This window comes from Phyllobates terribilis, unplaced genomic scaffold (genome assembly GCF_046119375.1).
Source record: "Phyllobates terribilis strain yellow unplaced genomic scaffold, ASM4611937v1 Scaffold_12__6_contigs__length_324123572, whole genome shotgun sequence".
Taxonomy (NCBI): Eukaryota; Metazoa; Chordata; class Amphibia; order Anura; family Dendrobatidae; genus Phyllobates; species Phyllobates terribilis.
The window spans coordinates 297,065,790-297,075,146 of record NW_027362772.1 but is presented as its reverse complement, the minus strand read 5'-3'; positions in this window follow the sequence as shown (position 1 = coordinate 297,075,146).

Below are 9,357 nucleotides of genomic sequence, written 5' to 3'. Positions count from 1 at the left end.
CGTGGGGTGTCCATCAACCAGCCATCCTCCACTCCATCCATCTGGACCATCGAGCGCTGCACGGCACTCATCCGTGAACAAAACAGTTTTGAAATCAGTCTTCATGTATTGTTTGGCCCACTGGAGCCGTTTCTGCTTGTGTAAAGTGGATAGAGGAGGTCGACAGGATGGCGTATGCACAGCTGCAAACCTCTGAAGGACCCTGCATCTTGTTGTTCGGGGGACGTTGGAGGCACAAGCAGCTTCAAAAACTTGTCTGCTGCTATGACAAGGCTTTTTTGCCGCTGCTCTTTCAACCTGACGTAATTGCCTGTAGGAAAGAGTCCTCAATTTGCCCTTATCAGCACGCACACATGTGTACTGTGAATCAGCTACATACTTCTTGATTGCCAAGACACTTCATCCTGATCATCGCACAATGTTGATTGTAGTCATGCCTTGACCTAAACACTCCACAATTTGTTGCTTCTCAGCAGCCGACACATCCTTTTTCTTTCCCATTTTGGCAGAAAATGTAGGCTGCTTAATAATGTGAGACAGCCTTCTTAAGTAGTCTTGCCTTTCATTGGACACACCTGCCAAACTAATTAGCACAGGTGTCTGCAATTGCTTACAGTGATATAAAGAGCCCTGACACACATCACCATCAATGAGTTTAACTGACAAACAAACAAATTCTTCCCTTATCACTCCTAAACACTTTTTGCATAATAATTTGGAACACAGTGTACATGTGCTTTTCCACAAAACACCAGTGGTTCACGTAGTGAATCTTACAGTTCTAACTTGCTAACCGTGGTCTGTATGGAGTTGTTCAATAAAGGGCCCAAAATTAAGATAACATAGATGGGAGAGGTCTCTATGAATAGGAATTCTTAAGTATTTGATACCCTGTGAGGGCCAGGCAAAGGGAAAGTTGGACTGGATGGAATCCTATATGGATTTGGGGAGGGAGACATCGAGGGCCTCAGACTTCGCTGCATTGATTTTAAAATTTGACCATGTAACAAAGTGATCTATTTCAGCCATAACAGCATGGATGGATATATGTGATTGAGTGATATATACTAGGACATCATCAGCAAATAGAGAGCACTTGTACTCGGTGCCTCCCACCTCAATCCACCTAATATTGGGGTTATGGCGAATTGATGAGAGCAGGTGCTCCGTCACTAGGATGTATAAGAGAGGGGACAGAGAACATCCCTGCCTTGTCCCATTGGTGATTGTGAAAGATGATGAAAATGTTCTGACGCGCCCCCTGGGCCTTGGGACACCCGGAGCCGGACCCTTTTTGGTGGATGCTGGTGGTTGTAGTCTCCGTGGCGGCAACCCGGTTCCGTGGCTCAGGGCGGTCAAACCAGTGGCAGAACTATTTATGTGGTTTTGATGTTTAAATGTCCGACTACGCCACCCTGGATTGCGGTCAGAGTGAACCACCGCTCCAGGGCAGACCGCTGAGGCTGGTGTTGTGGGTGCAGCAGAGCGTAGCATAACTCCCCACGGGAGGAGTATAGCCTCAGGGCAGTGTATGCGGAGGATGGGGGTGATGGTGCTGGGCAGCAGCAGTAATGACACGGAGTCAGTGATGCAGTCCAGGGCCTTTACTCACAGTTCTTATTATCCAGACCACGTCTGCAGGTAACGGCTGCCCACGTCGTACTGTGCTCACCAGGTGAGGGGCTCAGACAACTCCCAGATAACTTTGGAGTGCTTCACAGGACCCCCTTTCTGTGTCCTTTGTCTGTCCTTTCTTACCAACCCTTCTGTCCGGCTGCCTCGGGCCTCCTCTTGGTAAACTTGGCGCCAGTTTCCCTGACCCTATGTGGTGCCATCCTAGCGGGTGTAGTGAGGGGCTGCGCCACATAAAATGTCACAGCCTCCTGTTTCTAGCTGAGGGTCGTTTCCTGCCTCCACTAGTTTCGGGGACCGGTCTCCCCCTTTGGCCTGACCCCTCCACGCAGGTGGATTCGGGCGTGCGGTGGCGACTCGCCCGTCCGCACCCCTGAGATCCCTTCGTTCCTCGTTCCTGGAGCCTTCTCCGCTCCTCTTCCTTCCTTCTCCCTCTTCCAGGCCTGGGCCTCTGTTACTAGGCCCGCCTCCGGAGCAGAGCTCATGCAGAGCCCCTGCTCCCTGCCACTTCTGCTCAGACTTCTCTGCACTGAACTAAGATGGTGCCCACCTTTTATACTCCCTTCTCAATGCACCCAGGAACTGCTTCCTCCCTGCTCCTGCACTACAGGGTTCCCCTTCCTCAGTGTTCCCTCCCCCCACTCCAGCCAGGGACAGGGACTGTCGTGCCCATCTCAGGGGCATATTGGTAGCCCTGCCCCACGGCAATGTGGTGTAATGCATGCAGGTGTCGGGTCCTGATCCACACTACATCCTTACCTGAGAGTGAGATATCACACCTCTGGGTGAGGTGCAATACCTCTGTAGCAACTGAGCCCTCAGGGTGCTACAGTTCCATTTATCTTCAGCCTAGGTGACGTATTGCGATACAGGGCCGTGATTTTGGCTATAAAAGGGTCCCCTAGACCCCTACCCCAAGCTTTTTAAGAGAATCATATATGGCGTGCCAGGAGACTCTATGGAATGCTTTCTCAGCATCCAACGAGAGTATCTAATTACAAATTTTTAACTGCATCTAGCCCAGGAAATACTTTGTGCCTAGTAGCAGGGTCTGCTAGTCAGCGGATTATCCCGGCTGTTAAGCAAGCTACACCACCTGTAGTTTGGACACTTCATTTTTTCAAAGGAAATGCTTCGGGACCACGGGATACTCAGTGAAGAGCATCAGGAGGCACCCCAAGGCATAGGGGCTGGGACTGGCAGTAGGATGCCTTTCGGTGGACAGCCGAGCTCGATCCTTATAAAAGCTTTTTAACTGCAGCAGCTTTAGTGGACGCTACTGGAGCTGGAATTACGCGGCTGCTGGCATGAGACTTGCCCTCCAATAGATCCTTGTAAATGGATTTAAAGTGTATTTATTCAAATTAGAGAGACAATTTAAATTAAAAAGCTTAGAGCTGCCTCCACCACAGGGGGGCTCTCTCGACCCACCAGCGGACAGGCACCAGTATTGGGAGAGGGGGGCTGGCCGTCAGGGTTCACCGCGGCTCTGGCACAAACCCGGCGACACGGAGGTGGCACGGGCAGGAGCGGACTGAACGTGTCGGCTTCTCACTTTTTGGATTTTAGAAGGGCATGACATGCCTATATCTGTGTCTCCCCCTCCTTTTACTCCTCCACCTCTTTTCTTTTCGCATGACTATATGTACTTGTCACTTTTCCATGTGTTAGTTGTGTCTTCTGAGCAGTTTGTCAGCTTTTGGACACCTTTGAAGGTGTTTTCTATGTGTTTCTATGTGTTTTTGTTTGCCTGCCATTGGTTTTAACGGTGTTCGAAGGTGTTCGACGAACAGTTCGACGAACAGTTCGGCGAACACACGGGTGTACGACGAACCGAACCGAACTCGAACACTACGGGGGTGGCTCAACACTACTATCCAGTCTTGGGCCTTTGGTATCTAAAAAAAAAGCAGTTAGAGTGTGTCGCTCACTGTTCAGCCGCAAATATCTCTATTTAAAAAAGTGTGGTATACGCCAGTAAACAATAACTGTGGTTTTCCTCTTCCACGGTTCTAATCTACTCTTTATTACCCTTTTTCCATTGATAGTGCAAGTGTAAGCTATTTTACTTCATTTACAATGGGCAAGGCGCGTGGCAAGGGACGTGGAAGTGGACGTTCTGGTGATGGTTCGTGCAGAGGACGGGGCCGTGGCCAAGGTGAAAATGTGCCACAACCAACAGCCACATCTTCTCGCTCCCACTTCTTGACCGAATTACTAGGGAAGCACAGAACAACACCAGTATTGAGAACTGATCAGTGTGAACAGGTTATTAATTGGATAGCAGACAATACTTCCAGTTACCTGGGCACCACCACCTCCGGTCTGTCTTCCACACGGTCAACTCTTAGTAGCCGTGAGTCTCGACCGCATACTCCTCCTCACCCTGATGCTCCTTCCTCCCACCATGCCGAGTGTCGTCAGACAGCAAGTGATCCCACACTTGGACACTCTGAAGAGCTGTTCACTGGTCCATTTCCATATTTGGGCCCCTCGCCTGATACGCTTGAAGTGGTGGCAGAGGAGATCCCATGTTGCGATGCCCAAATATTTGAACAGCCACGGCCACAGGAAGTCGACGTTGGCAATCTGTCACAAGAGGTGGACGATGACGAGACACAATTGCCAGGAAGTGAGGAGGAGGATCGTGGGGCGCAAGTGGAAGAGGAGGAGGTGGTGGATGATCTAGTAACTGACCCAACGTGGAAGGAGGACATGCAGAGTGAGGCCAGCAGCACACAGGGGGAGGGAGGCAGAGTACCCCAACAGGCAGGAAGAAGCAGTGTGGTGGCCGCAGACAGAAGGCAGGCAACCGTTCCCCGTATCACCAACAAGAGGGACGTTGCCAGTACAAGCGGTAGGTCTTCCAGAGTCTGGAATTTTTTTAAAGACTCTGCTGATAACCCCAAAAAGGCCATATGTTCCACCTGCCATGCCAGCATCAGCAGGGGTGACAAAACTACCTGCCTGACCACCACCAGCATGATCAGGCACATGGCAGCAAAGCACCCGACTTTGTGGGGCGAAATCCAGGGTCCACGACCAGTGTCAGCGGGAGTCACCACTGCTTCTTCCACTGTTGTGCATGCAATAGAACCCCCTGTTGTGTGTGCAAGGCAATACCCTGTCCATACTGCATGTAAAAATGCCCCCTCCTGTCAGTCTTCACTTGTTATGGCAGTTTCTCAAGAAACAGCATCAACGTCCACGTCCACGTCCCACCGCAGCGTTCAATTGTCCATATCCCAGACCTTTGAATGAAAGTGGAAATTCGCAGCTAACGCCCCACAGGCCACAGTCCTAAATTCGCACATTTCACGACTGCTTGCATTGGAAATGCTGCCTATTAGGCTGGTGGAGACGGAATCCTTCCGCAATCTTATGGCGATGGCCGTCCCTCGGTACTCGGTCCCCAGCCGACACTATTTTGCCCGGTGTGCCATCCCCGCACTACACAAGCACGTGTCCCAAAGCATCTGCCGTGCCCTCAACAACGCAGTTACTGGGAGAGTCCACCTGACAACGGACACGTGGACAAGTGCTTGTGGCCAGGGACGGTACATCTCTCTGACGGCACACTGGGTAAACATAGTGGAAGCCAGGACCCAGTCGTACCTTGGGACGGAACACATCCTCCCCACACCGAGGATTGCGGGCCCTATGTCAGTCAGAGTTGCCCCCACAGTGTACAGCTCCTGCGCATCCTCCTCCTCCTCCTCATGTTCAGCCTCCATCTCAGATATCACCACATCAGTTACAAGCTGGAAGCATTGCAGTACTGCCTCCGCCAAGCGGCAACAGGCTGTGCTGAAACTCATAAGCTTAGGTGATAAACCTCACACTGCTTGTGAGTTGTGGACAGCTGTGAAAGAGCAGGCAGATCTGTGGCTGAGACCGCTGAACCTACATCCCGGCATGGTCGTGTGTGACAATGGCCGTAACCTGGTGGGGGCTCTGAGGCGAGGTGAGATCACACACGTACCATGCCTGGCTCATGTGCTTAACCTCGTGGTTCAGCGGTTTCTTAAATCGTACCCCGAATTGCCAGATCTGCTCGTGAAAGTACGCCGCCTGTCAGCTCATTTTCGCAAGTCGGCTACAGCTTCCGCCGCCCTTGCTGTGCTGCAGCAGCGTTTGCAGCTTCCGTCACACCGACTGGTGTGTGATGTCCCCACACGTTGGAACTCTACCCTCCACATGTTGCAAAGGATTTGTGAGCAGAAGAGAGCAGTTGTGGAGTACCAGCTGCAACTAGGCCGTCGATATGCAGGTCAGACTCCACACATAAGACCTCAGGAGTGGACCTGGATGTTTGACATATGTATCATCCTGACAAACTTTGAGGAGGCCACCAAGATGGTGACTGGCGATGACGCCATCATTAGTGTCAGCATCCCACTTGTCTGTCTTTTGCAACGCTCTCTGCAGAGAATTAAAGAGGAGGCATTGCAGCCAGAGTATGATGAGATGGATCAAGAAGCCGTAGCGGGCGATTACACACAGCCCAGCCTAATCTCATCCCAACGTGCACTGGGGGACAATGAGGGAGAGGAGGAGGAGGAGGAGGAGGAGGAAGAACAGGAGCTGCTATCATGCGTTGTAGACGGTAGTACCTGCACAAGTGTCATACCGTCGGTTCAGCGTGGGTGGCCTGAGGACAGGGGGGAGGAGGAAGAGGAGGAGGGGGAGGAGAGCATGGTGAGTTGTCATCTTGGTGAGGACACGGAAATCTTGCCCGTTACCAGTCTGGCACGCATGGCTGACTTTATGTTACGCTGCATTAACCGTGACCCTCGCGTTGTCAAAATGTTGGGTGACAGTCATTACTGGTTGGTGACACTTGTAGACCCCCGCTACAAGGAGAACTTTCACTCTCTTTTTCCTGTGGTGGAGAGGTCTACAAAAATGGGGCAATACCAGAAGGCCCTTGCTGCAGAACTCTTAAAAAAATTCCCATCTGAACACGCTAGCGGCAGAGGTCACAGTTCGTTGCCCAACCAAGGCGTACAGGCAAGAGAGATGCAACTCCAATCCAGCAGAGGCAGGGGAACACTGTCAACGTTCTGGGACAGTTTTCTGACACCCGCCCAGCTTACAGGCCCTGAGGCGCGGGGTACTCTCACAAGGAGTGGAAAGTTTCAAAAGATGGTGAGGGAGTACCATGCCGATCGTACCAGCGTCCTCCGTGATTCCTCTGTGCCTTTTAATTATTGGGTATCCAAGCTGGACACTTGGAATGAACTCGCTCTGTACGCCTTGGAGGTCCTGGCCTGTCCTGCCGCTAGCGTGTTATCGGAGCGTATTTTTAGTGCCGCTGGGGGAATTATAACGGATAAGCGCACTCGCCTGTCAACTGACAGTGCTGACAAGCTGACCCTTATCAAAATGAACAAGGGCTGGATTGGGCCAGACTTCTCATCACCACCAAATGACAGCAGAGTAACATAAAGTCAAATCCACTGTGTTATTTCGGGAGGTGTATTCACATGCACCGCTTCACACCCACACATGGGTATACGCTTCCTCGTTTCGACTGTTTAATCTTCTTCTCCTTATCCTCAGCCTCCACCACCACTATACCACCAGGGTGCCAGCATTGCAAGTTCCTCCGTACTAATTTTTGGCAGCTTTTGCTGGGAAAGCATAAGCAAATACCATGGGACACCCACTCCCCAATAATGGGACTTATGTTTGTAATATGCTGTACTGCATGGCTCTTGTAAGGGGCATTGCAAGTTGCTCCGTCCTAATTTTTGGCAGCTTTTGCTTGCAAGGCATAAGCAAATACTATGGGACACCCACTCCCCAATAATGGGACTTATGTTTGTAATATGCTGTACTGCATGGCTCTTGTAAGGGGCATTGCAAGTAGCTCCGTCCTAATTTTTGGCAGCTTTTGCTGGAAAAGCATAAGCAAATACTATGGGAGACCCACTCCCCAATAATGGGACTTATGTTTGTAATATGCTGTACTGCATGGTTCTTGTAAGGGGCATTGCAAGTTGCTCCATCCTAATTTTTGGCAGCTTTTGCTTGCAAGGCATAAGCAAATACTATGGGACACCCACTCCCCAATAATGGGACTTATGTTTGTAATATGCTGTACTGCATGGCTCTTGTAAGGGGCATTGCAAGTTGCTCCGTCCTAATTTTTGGCAGCTTTTGCTTGGAAAGCATAAGCAAATACCATGGGAAACCCACTCCCCAATAATGGGACTGGGACTTATGTTTGTAATATGCTGTACTGCATGGCTCTTGTAAGGGGCATTGCAAGTTGCTCCGTCCTAATTTTTGGCAGCTTTTGCTGGGAAAGCATAAGCAAATACCATGGGACACCCACTCCCCAATAATGGGACTTATGTTTGTAATATGCTGTACTGCATGGCTCTTGTAAGGGGCATTGCAAGTTGCTCCATCCTAATTTTTGGCAGCTTTGCTGGGAAAGCATAAGCAAATACTATGGGAGACCCACTCCCCAATAATGGGACTTATGTTTGTAATATGCTGTACTGCATGGCTCTTTTAAGGGGCTTTGCAGTGCAGTTCAGGGTCTTTACTGATGATTATAAGGTAGACCCTCCCGGGAGTACTGGCTAGCATAAGAGGCCTGGTCAGTCTGTGAGCAAGCAGGAGTTCCCCTGGCAAGGTGGAGTTGTAGGACTCCCCGTCTGTCTGCACTCTTCCTGGCTACCTTGCTGTAAGTGGGTAGAAGTAGCCCACGTCCCTGAGTGTACCGTGTAGTGCTCACCCGTATGGCTGGTGACTTGGGGCCTTCTGTTAGCCTCCGCTCCACGACGGCGGTTCTGGTCCCTTGCTTGTGACTGAGCCTCCGGGCTTCTATGGCCAGAGGACCCGAAATCCCCTGCCGGCTGGTTTCTGCTGCTGGATATATAAGTCCTCACAGCTTCGGACTCCTGTGTCCGGTTCCTATTGTCTTCTGCCAGGGCGAGCTCTGCTCAGCTTCCAGCCCCTCGTCTTTAGCTCCTAGCTCCTACAGAGCTCCTTGCTGTTACTTTCCCTTGCTCTCACTCTGACTCTGACTGTTCTCTGTTCTCTGACTCACTCAACCCCACCCCAGATCCAGTTTATAAGGGCAGAATTCTCCCCTCCCAGAACTGGGGCAGGAGGATGTTGCATGTTTAAGGGATCCTGACCAGGAAACCTCCCACTTGCTCTCCGACGTAATCTCTATTACTGTGGTGACCAGACCCCTGGGGTGCCACACATGGCTCTTGTAAGGGGCATTGCAGTACCTCATAATTTTTGGAAAGCCTTCCATTCAATGCTTAGGCCAACAGTGCACAGGAGACCCAGTTGCTATAAATGGAAAAAAAGGTTTAGTTAACGCCCTCTGACCTCCATGTCATTTCCAAGGGGCATTGGAGTGCCTCGAAATTTTTGGTAGGCATTGCACTCACTGTATGCCCTATAACTGTGTAGCCGAACCACTCCTTTTGTTACAGAAACATATCCTACAAGACATACCTGGTTGACTGGCCTGATATTGATGTGAATGGTCCCTGTTCCTCCTGCTCTTTCTCCTTTGCCACTACCTCATCCATCATTTGTCACCTGAAGCTTTGTTTTAATGGGAGTCATAGAACTTGGATAGTAGCAGGAAAACATCCAGCAATCCTCGGAGGAGGAAGGATATGCGCCAAAACGTTGACCTCCTCAGGCCTAGCCGCTACTACATACATGCGCTTGCATTACAACAAAACAAAG